Below are 15,644 nucleotides of genomic sequence, written 5' to 3'. Positions count from 1 at the left end.
ACACTTCTGATCAGGCACAAATCTCACCATTGTGTAACTTATTGTCTACACAAATGTAACCTGGTAGCTAATGTCATGATTCAGGGAGTTTTTTTTAAGAAATTTCAAAGAAGTTATTTGCTAATTATTATCTATTTATCAGCAGAGATGGGAATAAAGCATATCAATTAACTTTGTATTCTTTTCCTGGAAATGTATTAAATAAATTACCAGCTATTGGGAAATAGTGGAATATAATATTTAAATAATATTTATAATAAAGTAATGTTTGATAAGTTGAGGTAAATATTGGGGTAATTTGGCAATAATTCCAAAGAAATTTCAAATAGGTTGCTTGCTAATTATCACCTAATTACCATGAAATTTGTGGACCTGTCAAATGTTACCGAATCTTATTGGAGACTATTTTTTTTCAACCTTTGAATGACACATTTAGGAACAAAAGACAGCCTTTAAAAGTGCAGTAAATTCAAACAAACAAACAAAACAACCCCTAAAAGAACACATTAAATAACAAATACACAAGACGCATTAAATGTATAGTAATGAATGGTAATAGTACATGTTTGGCCGCATTATGACAAAGAGTGCATTGGTGTGTACCATAATAATCCTTTCTTATGAATACCAGCAGTGTGATAGCTGACATCCGGACCACCAGGGGAACTCCATGCTCTCTTAATCCATGTGCAAACTTGTTGAGACTGTCACAGTTCAAAAAGGGTTGGATCACCCAAATGACAAATATAGTTTCTCAGTTATAGTGGTATCTAGCCATGTACTAGCCTAAAGATAGTTTTATTTTTCCAGGTTTTGAGACATCTGTTTCTGAGATTTCTGCCTCCATCCCAAACTTGATCATAGTTAAGTGTTTTCTTTTTAAATTATTATTGGAACTACTTTCTACCAAAAGAATAGTTCCAAAGCATAAAGATTGGAAGCAGAGGGAAACAGCTAGCCGGGCTCTGTCCAGAGTTAACGCCTCTAAAGCTCACTGATTAACACGTTATATCTCATTTTGTTTAATCTGTTCTTCAAGAAGCAGTTTGGTAAACACGTTCGTCGTATATATTATATATATATATATATATATATAATCAGACTGAACTTGTGTAGTCTGAACCCGGCATTAGAGGTCTTGGTACTTTTGAACTTTGAACGGAGTCAGGCTAGATGTTTCCCTCTTTAAGACTGACATGGACCTTTATCTCACTCTCAGAGAGAAATCATGTAATTCCCCAAAAATATTGAACTATTCCTCTGACATAAAATTCCACAGCATGAATAATTCTTATAATATTTCAGTTAGAGACATGAACATACCGATAAAATCACAATCTATCACATTTTGACAGTTATGGGTGTACTTTGTGTTCATGTAACATGGAAGACTTTTAGTACATGTCCTCCTACCTGTACATACATATCAGTATATATAGTTACAGCCCCTTCCCATAAAAGTAAATTATCATTAGTAGGCCTACATTTTCATGAAAAATACAGATTTCATTCCATTATTCTGCTTTCCTTCTCTCCCCACATTCTTCCGTTGTATTGCGGTCTCTTTCTATTTTGCAGTCTTGCCTCATTGTATCTGCACTCCCCTCCATCCTCGCCCATCTCCTCCATTTATGTTCTGCTCTCATCTTTTCAGCCTCACTTCTCGATTGTCTCTGGCTCCTCTCTTGTACCACCCCTCTGCTTATACCGCACTGACATCCTCACCTCTCAGTTTCCTCCCAAGCATGTTTATTTCTCTCTCTCTGTGGCTCTGAGAGGGAGTGCAGCATTGCAACACAGATGCAGGTGTCAGCAAAGCAGGTGCTGTTTTCTCTCAGCTTCCTGAGCATGCATGGTCAGCACTGTAGACCGTAGAGGTAGCTGTCTGTGATGCTGATCCAGATCCATACCCCCACATATTACTCCCATGCCTCCCTACTTTCCTTGTGCTACCTCACTCTGTAGCGTCTACAGCTAGTGCCTAATTACTGCACTTCTCACCAACCTCTCTTCCAGCTTTTCTGCTCAGTCTTGTAGAAGAGCAATTGTTTGTAGCAGATCTTTCAGACATTAGATTTTAGCAACACTGAAAATTATGATTTATTGATGAAGGCTTGAGTCAGTTTCTCCCTCAGTGAAGCTTGTGAGGGACTATCATGCTTGATTTCTCCATCCAAACCTGTATGTCCATCACAAAAATATCTCAGATGCTAGTGGATTTTAATGAGGCTTTGGGGAATGTTGCATCTCACTTACGCTTGGGCCAGACTGCCCACGTGAGCAGTGCGTGACGGCTTGAGTTTGCCTTTCATAATGGCCATTTCATTTCGTTATAAATGTCATTTATATTTATTTTAGACAGGAAAAAAAGGTTAAGAACCGTGTGGTTATTTGTAAATAATAGTAATAATCCCCATTTAAAACCCCATACTTTATTCATTCATGGAGCGGCCGTGCAAGTCACTGCATGTTCTACCACACTGCCCTGCAATTATTAAAAAACGACTTAATCTTGAACTATCATTCCCTGTGTAGATATGTTATGTAAGGGATAATGTACAGCTAGCGGGTCATTGTTGTGAAAGAATCCCCAACAGGGCGATGAGAGACCAGCATTGCCCTGTCGGGGATTCTTTCACAACAAGGACCCGCTAGCTGTACATTATCCCGCTTATTACGCGGCTACTTACTTAAAAAAATCAATATTTTGACACGAAAACGGTCCGCCAGAGTCCGACATCAGAGCTGCGCCCACAGCAATGGTCTGCTATACATAACAACAGTCTGTTATACAGAAATTACAGGCCGCAGAACGCCGTAATTGACCAATCATAATAATAATAATATACATTATTTTGTCAAGGAAGTTGGGGGGAGAAAGTGAAAATGCTCTATGTCAAATATCTGTGAATAATGTTCTTTTTCTTAAATAAAAATGTTATAGAAAATATTTAAAAATAATCCATACTAATACGCATGGAGACGCATATCACATGACCATTCATGTACACTGGGCATGTGTGATTTGTCTACTCTGCAAATGGTTGCTTAGTTATAGAAAATACAGCGGAGTATATCCTGTAATAAAAGGTCTTGTTTGATACTTAAGATCTTCATCTATCTATATTAAAAATGAACAGCTACAAATCAAAGTTTTACTATATTATGGGTCAAGAAATTTGGTCAACAAATGTCTCTCTTCGTTTCCCCTCGGTTCTCCCTCTCGTAGCTCTGTCGGGTGGCTGAAGTCTCTGTCAGCATTTATGCTTTGTTCCTTTACAATTTCTTTGTGAACTTCATAATAGTTGTGCATAACAAAATACGCATAGATGACAAAAGGAAAGTCTTCTGTTTTATGTGCATTAAACTCCTCAAAGCTGCAAAGCTTTAATTATTGCTATATGGTGACAGTCGAATGTTTCTATATATTTAGGAATTTCAATAATATTTCCTGAAATACAATTGCTAGCACAAACCCAGGGCACTGTGGGTGTTACTGACTAATATTAGCAATTTTATTTTTCAAAAGGCACAACCACAATCGTGGAGCAGCAGGCTGAAGAGAGGTGAGGACATTATTAGTAGGAGAACTGCAGTATCAGCAGGTGGAGTTTTAATGATGGCGAGCTTCAGTAATGACCAATCACATCTAATCCCCTTTGAAGGAGTAACTGCACCGAGCCTGAAAACCCTGCTCATAGCAGTTTCTGCATGCTCTGCCACACCCTGACTACAAGACTGCAGAGGGCGTAATGTCAAAGCAGGGTGTGGTCCCAGGTGCAACTATTCACACCTGACCACACCCAACTGTGTGGTAGGAACTCAGAATGCAACATGTTGAACCTTTCAAACTACAGAGGTCAGTGCTTTCACCATATACAAGATTTAGTGTAAAGTTTCTCCTTGAAAGCAGTAGACAGTTTGAAGTTGCCAGCATACTTCTTCAGCATACATCAGTGAAATACACTTAGCGGAGGTCATTTCCAAACAGGCGTTTTATGGTGCCTTCAAATGGGGTCGTGTTTAGTGGAAATTTTATGAAAACTCTGAGTTCACGAGCTGTGACGTGTTTGTGACGTTGTGAGAAATGGTGGAGGCCATGGAAGTTCATTCTTCAGTGCATAATAAGTGAATATATTGTAATTTTAGTCGTATATTGTTTTTCGTTGTAATTTTATAAATTGCATCTGCAAGATTTCCTCAGACCGGAGGAAAACAACCAGTCAGAGCTGATCTGGAGTCTGCCGTCCAACTTCCGTCTGTGAGAGCCACGAGTCAATCACTCACGAACTCTGACCAAATGGTCAAACTAGGCAGCGCTGATCAAATATGAATCAATATTATGTTACTGTAATGCCTATTTCTCACCTCAAATGTTTTCAGAATCTTCTTGTAGTGCACGGTTTAGCTATAAAATGCGAAAGTTTGTGACCCGGCAGCCATCTTGAGATCAGTTAAGGAAATAACAAGCACCGCCCACCAGCCGGAGCAAAGGTCAAAGTCTTCCGTCACGGGCTAGATTTTTTTAAAGTCTGAAAACAGAGCCATGAGGAGGTGCAGAAGTCTAGTTTTCTCTCTTTAATCACAATATGCTGAGAGGTTATTATTGAATTTTTTGCCCAATGATGCCAAATAATTGTTGCTTACTGAAGCTTTAATGACCCCCATGACCTCTCCTCCAGCACAAGCTCCAGTAACTCTTCCGTATTGTGGCGTGTAATGAACACTGCACATTAGCTCTCTTACTGTCTGAAAAGCTTTTGTCTTTCTCTTGTCCTTTTCTCTATCTCCCTCTGTTGTCCACAAGATGCACATTCCACTTTCTAGTTCAGTATTTATTCTCCCACTATATTATCATTTACTGAATCCCAGTTTGTCTTGAGCTTGTGTTCTCCCTGTGAATTCGTTTTGAGAGACTTCTGTTCGTTATATAAAAACATAAAAGGTTCTTTCCCTGCTGCCAGTAGAAAGAAAATCTGTTTTCTTTTTCCTTTTTGTTTCTGTCTGGGTCCTGCTGCTTTGCTCTGCTGCTCCCCACCCCTCCCTCCCTCTTTCCCCTCCTCCCTCCTCCCTCCCTCCCTTCCTCTGCTTTTGCTGGCTCTGCTTTCATTCGAGCCTCCTCCCCCCTCAGCTCCTCCACCCCTCCATCTTCCCTCTGGAGAATAGGGGTCATTGCACAAATGATTACTCAGACCCCTGTCGCTATGGCAATGCTGCCATGTAACGGGCGTCAGGCATGCATCGAGCACAGCAAAGACGCCGATTAGTAAGCTGGCGATGGAGAAAGCAAGCGCTGCCTTTGTGTAGCTCTGTTTTGCCTCCATTTTTTTTCAAACAGCCTGTTTTTCTGTGTGTCTCCAGCGTTGGGAGGGTGGAGGGAACGAGGGAGGGGAGCAGTGGAACAGAAAGAAGCCTGCAAACATTCTGCTCACAGCCCTCCAGCTTTGTCTCATTTTCTCGCTCTCCTTCTGTGTCTGAATGAGGACTGCTGTTGGTTTATTTCAGCAGCCGTTAAAATAACGGTTTTAATGATTCTGTTAGTGTATATCAAACCTATGCTGAAGAGTTAGGAATCTACAGTTTAGAGAAAATGTGTACATGTAGGACAAGATTTTCAAAATCGAATTCTTTGTTTTGCACAACAAACTGAATTAAAGCTGCAAGCAGCGATGATCAGGCCCTCACACCCTCGCGCAAGTCGGGAATACTTTTGGGACGCCCGTCAATGCAGCCCTACATTTCTGTGATCATCAGACACTGCACTCGCAAGTTAGCGATATTTCCTGTGTGGATTGAGTGGCACAGGAAATGACGTAATCCAATTTTGCACCACTTCCTGTGTCCACTATGTGGCGCTAGAGAACACGTGCTAAACATGCATTATATTGGTCTATATCAAGTGTAGATTACACAATGTAGATTTCATGTAAATCGGACTATGTTTGTCACATAACGCTGACTTCCTGTTGCCGTGTAACACCGACTACCGTGGCAAGCCTAATTTTCGGCAGGACAGATGCTACTGAACAATTATAGAAATATTATAGGTATACTACAGGCAGCAGTATATAGGCTAAAATATAGAATAGAAATGAGTATTAATATATAGTCAAGAGATTATTATAGATCCAAGACGAAACTGACTGAATAGGACTGAGAGAAAAGGGCACAATTACAAATTCGTCTGCTACTTCAGCACCACGGACAGCGCCGTGGATTTATCAATAAACAGCATGGTTAGGCTACTGATATTTCAGAGCCGTGGTCGGGTCAAAGTTCAAACTGGCACGAACCTCAGTCAGATAAAGGATCAATGAGTCAGGCAAACTAGATTAACATATTCTGCCCCTGCACTCTCTCTGCCACTAGGGGATGATGAAGGGGATGGCACGTTAACAAAGGGCATGCATTTTGGTAATTTTGCCAACAAGAGGGATGGTATCCCCCCTAAAATCGCCTACTGGCCTTAGTGCAGCCTCACAGAACAAGCAAAACAGAACAAAGAAGAGAGTGACACAAGGCCTACTCCGTATATTGGACTTACATCCATCGGGTGGACTCAGGGGAAAATACCAATTTGCTAAAACCCGGTAGGCTACATTATAACTCTCCTTGTTTTATCTAATGTAGCGACTTCAGGAAACAATCTAAAAGCCGCTGAGAGGCTGAGGTCGGGCCTGGTTAGCTTGTCCAATGGGCTACCAAAATGAAGCACTGAGATTCAAAAAATACATTGAACAAAATCTGGTTTAATGAAAATTATCAACTTATTCATAACGTGCGCAACATCAGGATAATCAACAGCGATCAAAAAAAAATAGCGGTCAACAAAAAATACGGCGACCCACTCATCCTCTCTTCCCTGTCGCACGCAGGTGAACAGCTGATTATATGAACTATGAGTGCCGCCCCTATCGGTGTGACCAATGGATGTATTAAAAGAACTGGATACAGCGTTGGAAGCGGGGCCCCGGTCATTCCTATGAGAGTTGCTCATTTGCGCATGAAGCCTAAATGGCTCGACTTCCGTCTGGAAAAGTACCCGGATCTTGGCAGAGTAGCGTCCGAGGTGATTGGCAGAGTAGCGTCCGCTCGGTCAGGGTTTCACTCACATGAACGGAGGAAGGTGAAATAACTCTGGATCCAGCTTTTAGTGCATTTTACAACTTTAAAAACATTTTTTTTTTAAAGGACTATTTAGGTGTTCTTACTGGGAAGTTAATTCACCTCAAAAAATATTATCCACTGAGTTACAGACGTCTCTTTCCCAATGTAAGTCTATGGGAAAAAGTATTTTTGGGTCCAATGGCATCATGTGACTGACACGGAAGTTGCAGTACCGCTGTTTGGCCACTACGAAAGTCCGGATCGACGACCGCCACACTTCCTGGGGGCTTGGTGTGACCCAAATCACCACGATCACATAACAATAAATGACAATATCCCCAACACTAATGAATACCAATACCAAAAATATAAACCATCACAAACCTAATTAACATTAATACAAACATTACTCCTTTCTCCTTTCATGGCTCCTACATATAAGGTTAATGTTCTTTGTGCATTGTCTCTGTTCAAACACAACATAACTAAATCATAGATGAGGGAGATACAAAAAGTAAAATAATGAGTGTAAAATAGAGTGGAGTGAGGAGGAAAGTGCAGATGATGCTCAGTGTTCCTGCAAGAATCCAAATGCACAGCAGGCTTTTTCACATTTGCTGTTTAGTTCAGCTTGGTGTATTCGTCTGTGTGTGGTTCTGTCCGCTTTGTCCCTCAAAGAGCTTTTTTTCCCTCTCCTTCTTGAGAGAGATAGAGAGTGAGGAGAGAGAGAGAGAGAGGCTGGAGCCAGCAGTCTGGAACGAGCATGACAGAATTTGAATTATAGAAGCAGCAAAGAGGAGAGGGAGCGGGGGAGGGTGTTTCAGTGTGTGTGTGTGTGTGTCTGTCGGTTTCTGTGTGGCAGGGAAACAGAGAGAAAGAGAATCATTTCAGCAGTGGAAGCTGTTATTTCGAAGGCACTGTTGAAAAGCAGGTTTGGAACAGTGTTTCATAGCTAAGTTTTTCATTTAGAGGAGTCTTCCTCTCACTGTACAGTAGCCTAATGAGGAGTAAAGAATGCAAGACCTAAATGTATTCAGTAACATATACAATGCGACACTGATTGTGTGTTTTTAAACTGTGAAACAAACCCATATATAGTCCAAATAAAAAACTAGCTAAATGCTAATGCTTGTGGGTAACACTTCATTTCACAGATCTGCAAATTTCATGGTAATTAGGTTATAATTAGCAAGTAACCTATTTGAAATTTCTTTGGAATTACTACCAAATTACCCCAATATTTAACTCAAAATTATCAAAAAAATACTTTATTATAAACATTATTTAATAAGTATATGCTAAAATAGCATATCATGGTTAAAATAGGGCCCTTAGGCTTGAGAAGTATGGAGTGTGTGTATATATATATATATATATACAGTATATGCCGTGTGTTTATAAACGCCAACCAACAACTGTTGCATATTATACCTTTTAAAGCAAACATTTGTTTATTTAGAAAGCTTTAGAAGGTTTTTGTAATATATATGGAACTTATTTTTCTGGACGTATCTCTACAATAGAGTGTAAATGTGACTGAAGTTAGCATGACCCATTGTTAATAAGACAGAGGTTGAAAAGTACTAGAATTTTTGGTAACACTTAATTTTACATGTTTGCAAATTTCATGGTTATTAGGTGATAATTAGTAAGTAACCTATTTGAGATTTCTTTACCTCAAAATTGATCGAATATTACCTTATTATAAACATTATTTAATAATTATATGCTAATAGTATATAATCGTTAAAGTGTGCTGCTCTCCATCATAGGTGGAAAACCAAAATTAATAGAAGACACTTCTGATCAGGCACAAATCTCACCATTGTGTGACTTATTGTCTACACAAATGTAACCTGTTAGCTAATATAATGATTTAAGAAATTTCAAGTAACTTATTTGCTAATTATTATCTATTTACCAGCAGACATGGAAATAAAGCACATCAATTAACTTTGTATTCTTTTCTTGGAAATGTATTAAATAAATTACCAGCTATTGGGAAATAGCGGAATATAATTATTAAATAGTGTTTATAATAAAGTAATTTTTTATACATTTTGAGGTAAATATTGGGGTAATCTGGCAGTAATTCCAAAGAAATTTCAAATAGGTTACTTGCTAATTATCACCTAATTACCATAAAATATGCGGACCTGTAAAATGAAGTGTTACAGAATTGTGAATATACTGATGTTTGGTTAGTAGTGTTAACCATGTTCAACATATTAGTTTAGCATGTTAGCATGCTAACATTTGCTAATTAGCACTAAACACAAAGTACTGTGAGATTGATGGGAATGTTATTCGTTTTCTGCAGGTATTTGGTCTTAAAACAAAGTATTGGACAAATTGAAATGTTGAGTGTGTGTGTGTGGGTCCTCACTTCCCATGTGACTTAGTCTGGACCTCACCCTGTGCATATACAGGAATGTGTGTGCGTGTGTGTGTGTGTGTGTTGGAAGGGATGGAACATTCCAGAGAAGGTAGACAAAAAGAGAAACAGAGAGGGACAGACATCATTGTAATGACTGCATGCAACTCGATACTCCTGCACACTGAATGTTACCCCCCCACCACCCCAAGGGTTTTTTCCATTACCCCAGAATGGTGCAGTCGTTTAGCTGATCCAGCCCAGCTTTTCCTTTCTTTCTTTCTCTCTTTCTTTCTTTCTTTCTTTCTTTCTTTCACTCCTCCTTCCTACCTCTCCTTTGCTGTTTTTCACAGACACATTGTGCAAATGTAACCTTTTGCAAGCCCCAACTCCCCCCCCACCACCACTCCCCATCCCCAGGAAGTTGGCTAGCCACTTTGCTGCCAAGAAATATGAAATACTGGCAGGCTGCCCGTTTCATCTGCAAACACACAGCGGAAAAGGGAGGGAGGATGGAAGCAGCAGGAGATGGAGAGAGAGGGAGGGAGGGAGGGAGTGAGGGAGTGGAGGTGACACAGAGGAGAAGGAAATGCTGCTGCTGTGCTTGCCACGAGGAAGAAAAAAGGAATCAAAAGCAGAGCAGAGAGAAAGAGAGCTGCAGAGAGATAAGGATGAATTTTACTTGCATGAAAAGGGGCCACATTACTGACTGAAGATAAACCATGTGGAACATTTTCTTAGCAGCAGTGAACACCACATTGCCACTGATGAGCAGAGTGAGCACGCACCAAATGTGCAACCAAATTCTGCTCTATTTCTTCTGCCATGTGTAGTGTAGACATGCACATAATAATAATAATAATAATAATAAGTTTTATTATTAAAGAAAATTCAAGTATTTTTCAACCTAGGTCTTATTTTCATTAGTGTAGCCAACAATGGGGCATGCTAACTTCAGTCACATTTACACTCTATTATGAATATTAGTCCATAAAAATAACTGGTAACACTTAATTTTATAGTTCTGCAAATTTCATGGTAATTCGGTGATAATTAGCAACTAACCTATTTGAAATTTCTTTGGAATTACTGCCAAATTACCCCAATATTTACCTCAAAATGTGTTGAAAATGACTATTATAAATATGATTTAATAATTATATTCCGCTATTTCCCAATAGCTGGGTATTTATTTAATAAATTTCCAGGAAAAGAACACAAAGTTAATTGATATGCTTTATTTCCATGTCTGCTGATAAATAGATAGTAATTAGCAAATTACTTCTTTGAAATTTCTTTAAAAACTCCCTGAATCATTACATCAGCTACCAGGTTACATTCGTGTCGACAATAAGTCACACAATGGTGAGATTTGTGCCTGATCAGAAGTGTCTTCTATTAGTTTTGGTTTTCCACCTCCGATGAAGAACAGCGCACTTTAACGATTATATACTATTAGCATATAATTATTAAATAATGTTTATAATAAGGTAATTTTCGATACATTTTGAGGTAAATATTTGGGTAATTTGGCAGTAATTCCAAAGAAATCTCAAATAGGTTACTTGCTAATTATCACTTAATTACCATGAAATTTGAAAACATGTAAAATTAAGTGTTACCAAAAATTCCAGTATATCTCAACCTCTGTTATTTTCATTAGTGTAGCCAACAATGGGTCATGCTAACTTCAGTCACATTTACACTCTATTGTAGAGATTCGTCCAGCAAAATAACTTCCATATATATTACAAAAACCTTCTTAAGCTTTCCAAATAAACAAAAAATGTTTTGCATTAAAAGGCATTTGTAAACACACTGCATATACTATATATACTGTATATATATATATATATATATATATATATAGTGGGGCATTTAGCAGCTAAAGAGAGATATTTCCTTCAGGACTTGGTGGAGCCCAAAACAGAGCTAAAAGAGTGAATATTCATCCGATGGACACAAACATGACTCCAAATGAATGATAATGTTGCTCTGTGTCTGCTTGATGTGTAAATAAGCCATATCAACTTAAAAGGTGATGATATATCAACATTGTGTTCACAACTTGTTTCTGCTGCCCCAAGAAACCAAAAACAAACAAACAGTTATTGCCGGTTTTTAATTTAATTAGGCTATTCATTAATCATGTTCAAAACTTCGTGTACTTATTATTTATGTGCTTTTTCCCCTCAAAATTATATTTGACTTTCATTTGAATTAAAACATTTTCGGCCTTGGAAATATCCTTTATCAAAGGAAACATATATTGCAATCCCATAATTCCTCCATCCAGACATCTGAATACACACAGTATGGACATACTCAACCCACTGTCTATCCAATGAATGATGAGCTATAAAGAATTATTTTGATAACAATGTATTTGTGTAAAAGTAATGCTGGATTACATAGTCTCTGTTAGATGACTAAAAATAGGTTTTACTTATTAAGGTTACAGCTTGTCCAACTGCTCATTCACATTCTCCTTGACATCTTTCCGTGGACCTCATGACATTTTCCATCAAAGACGAGTGCTGAGCGAGGAGACAAAAGGCTCTATTCAGGTAGACCCTGGTTCTTCCATGGAACATCTGTGTGATGTGTCTTCCTGCAAGCTCTTCCTGTGGTTTTTGACGTCTCCGAGTGATGCTCTTCCTGTCCGTTGCCTGGCAACAGAAGGGGGAAAAAATAGATGAGGTGATGAGTGAAGGTGAGCTCGAGGGAGATAGGAGGAGAGGAAAGAGAAAGGGAAGATGTGTGGAGTTGTTGAGGATTGTTCCATTTCTGTACTAACATTTCTTTAAAATGAAAAAAAAACTACAAGTGATGCAATGTGCTGCAGAGTGCAACATGATTACATCAATGTTGAATACCTGTAGTGTATATGTATACACACATGAACATGAAAGTACTTTTTCATTACAGTCAGTGGATTTCATTCACAATGCATTTTTCAAATGATCACATTACTTTATTTTATTTACAGCAAAAAAAAAAAGCATAACCAAAATATGGATAGACCCAACCTTTAGGGGACCCCAGAATGTGTTATGGCTCCGCCTTACCCTCAGTCCCAGCACACTAGTGGACTACTCTGACACATGGTAACACAGCAGAGAATACTGAAATGTTTACTAGTTGCATGCTATTGAAATAAAAAAAAAAAAAGTAAACTTTTCATGTTCATATGAGGGTCCCTTGTTGAGTCCAATGCACACACAGCTTTTATAACTTGTAGTACTGACTAATCCATCAGGGGGGCCCTATTGACCCAGTAAAAAAAAGAAAAAAAAAGTCTACTTCTATGTTACTACAATGTTTTTCTTTGTTTCTTGCTTTCCATCTAATTCATGATGTGTAGAATATCCCAGAACACAATTTTGTGAAAGGTTTTTAAAAATACTCAGGTCATGAGTCCTATTTATATTGCCTTATTTATCATTTTGGTTTTTGATTTTTAATATAAATCAAATGCTGTGACCATTCTCTTTCAGCCAAACTCAAAAAATGAAAACAAAACACAAACTTGGCTGTATCATGGTTACATAAGGCATATGGTTATATAATGACATACTGGAACCGAGGCCTGAATTTAAAAATTGATGCAGTCAGTGATTAAAGTCCTGGCAGACTATTTGGACCCAATTCCCATGAAAATTGAAAGTTACACATAATATTAAGTTGTTCTGAACATTTAGGTTTACACCTGTATATGTTTTACAAGTTTGTACTTTTAGTTCCAGGTTTGCAATTACAAGCTTATATAAGCTGTGAGGCAAAAAAGAACAAAACAATAAGATGGGGTGGGACATTCAACTTCTGACCAATCAGTTTCCTTAGAGCAGCTACTACCAATGCTATTGGCTTAATTGTTCAGTGAATAATGTGACAACAAGCACCCGTTTTGACTGTTATCAGGCTATTAAATAGGCATTATCAGTCGCTATAAGCACCATAGATGTGGGTCATTAGGGGCCTACTACGCCTACTACGCTGTAAGTGAAAGTGAAACTTAAAAGCAACACGTTCTAACATGTAAAACTACATGAAACGTCACTTTTTCAACACAAACCAAGCTTCTTTAGGTTTAGGCAACAAAACTACAACTTCTTTAGGTTTAGGCAACAAAACTACATATTCTTTAGGTTTAGGCAACAAAACTACAACTTCTTTAGGTTTAGGCAATAAAACTACAACTTCTTCAGGTTTAGGTAACAAAACTACAACTTTTTTAGGTTTTGCAACAAAACTACAGCTTCTTTATGTTTAGGCAATACATCTTCACCTTCTTTAGGTTTAGACAACATAAACCACTTAGTTATGTTTAGGGGAAAACATTGCGTTTTGGGTTAAAATAACACAAAGACAACTATACATTGTTGGTTTCACACGTTATCTACCATGTGAATAGATGATAAAACCTACTAGGGGGTGTAGTTGGCCCCTATTGACCAACATCTATGGGGCTTATAGTGACTGATAACGCCTATTAAATAGCCTGACAACAGTCTAATGTATTTCTTCATCAGTTTATGTTTCCCCTTACCTCTACCCAACTTTGCCCTAACCCCAACCAGTTACCTATGCCGTGCCTAAACATGCCCTAACCATGCCCACCGAACATATGTCATGTTCTGTAGTCAGAAATAAAGCGATCGCTGTCAGAAAATATGTCTTGCAATTGAAATCTCCAGGTGTTGTGTTGCGTCTTCCATTCTCTCATCTCATCTCTTATAATGCTCCTCATGTCTTAAATGGGAGGATGCAAGTGATGGAAGCAAGGATTCATAAATGACAAGAAGAATCCCAAGAGTGACAAAGAGAAAGAGGGAAGAGAGAGAGAGAGGAGGCCTAGATGAAAGAGAGGAAATCACCAGAAAGGAATATGTGCAGTCCCAAAGCCAGAGAGAGGAGAGATGGAGAGAGCAGGAGGTTGGGGAGGAGATGGAAGAATCAATATCTAATTTCAGTGCTGACTTCACTGTGGACAGTTTTCCAATAAGACTGGGATAGAACACCAAAGTTTGAATAGCCGTGTATCTCTGTCTGTGTTTCTTTCTCTGTCTCTTTGTCTGTCTTTTTTCCCTGCCTGTCTCCCTCTCTGCAAGCCTCTTGGGTGGATCACACCTCCCTCTGTCCCTGTGTCCACTGCTAATGATGTGCATGCTTGGACTGACTTACACCAGCTATTAGGCTCACTGCTAAGCCAAGATGTGAAGTCACTCCTAAAGAATGAGTAGCATCTATTATATTCCTAAGTAGTGGTAATCACAGTTAAATGTGGTTGCATCACCAGTAGAGGTCTAGAACCCCTTAATTAAGAACAGGCTGTGTTACTCACTGTGTGAAGCTTACCCAAAGCTTTCTGTGTGTCAACCGGTTTGTGCTAATTTAATTGACAAGTCGTTTAGGAATATGCACCATGAAAACAAATCATGAACTGACGTGAGACATGGGACCTTAAATTGCATGTTAGGGGACTTATAGGGAAGAGACAGATTAAAAAAAGACTGGTCTGAGCACCTTGGTAGCCAAGTGGATGCAGCGCATGTCATGGGCGCCGGAAGTAGGGGATACTTTACGGCCCAATCCCACTTTTCTTTTAAGGTCGCGAATCACTGTATCCTCCGCAAATGCCCCTATATTTCAACATGGTAAAAAAGACCCGTGCATGTCTAGACTGGAGGGTGTCAGAAGTGTTTTTTACTCTCATTTTAGTTTGGTCAGCAGCTGTCTGCACGGCTCCGTCTCAGCTGAGTCTCACGTAACCGCAACCTGAACTGAAGCATTTATTAAGTCTATTTTTTCCCCCCAACAATACGTGGTTAGATTCGAGGTTGAGGTAGTGTCTGCAGTTTTTGAATGCAGCCCCTTACCTGACTCCTCCTCCACCAACCCACCAATCAGATCCAGGTTATATAAGGCACCTGGGGCCTGTTAAGTCTTCTTGTTTCTGCCTGGCATGCTGTTGTAGTGTTGGTGTTGCTGCAGGTATGTTTAAACTGTAGTTTGTCTTTTAAATCGTGTGTTTAGTGAGAGCTTTGCTTTTTTTGAGGGGGTTTTAGCTTTTACCATATGACACTTACCTTACCCTGGCCCATGGTTCCACTGCTTCTGCTGAACAATTCTTTGTGATGCTCCATGGTGATGAGTAGGGTGG

This window comes from Sebastes umbrosus, chromosome 19 (assembly GCF_015220745.1).
Source record: "Sebastes umbrosus isolate fSebUmb1 chromosome 19, fSebUmb1.pri, whole genome shotgun sequence".
Classification (NCBI taxonomy): Eukaryota; Metazoa; Chordata; class Actinopteri; order Perciformes; family Sebastidae; genus Sebastes; species Sebastes umbrosus.
The sequence above is the reverse complement of the archived record's forward strand: the minus strand, read 5'-3'. Positions refer to the sequence as shown.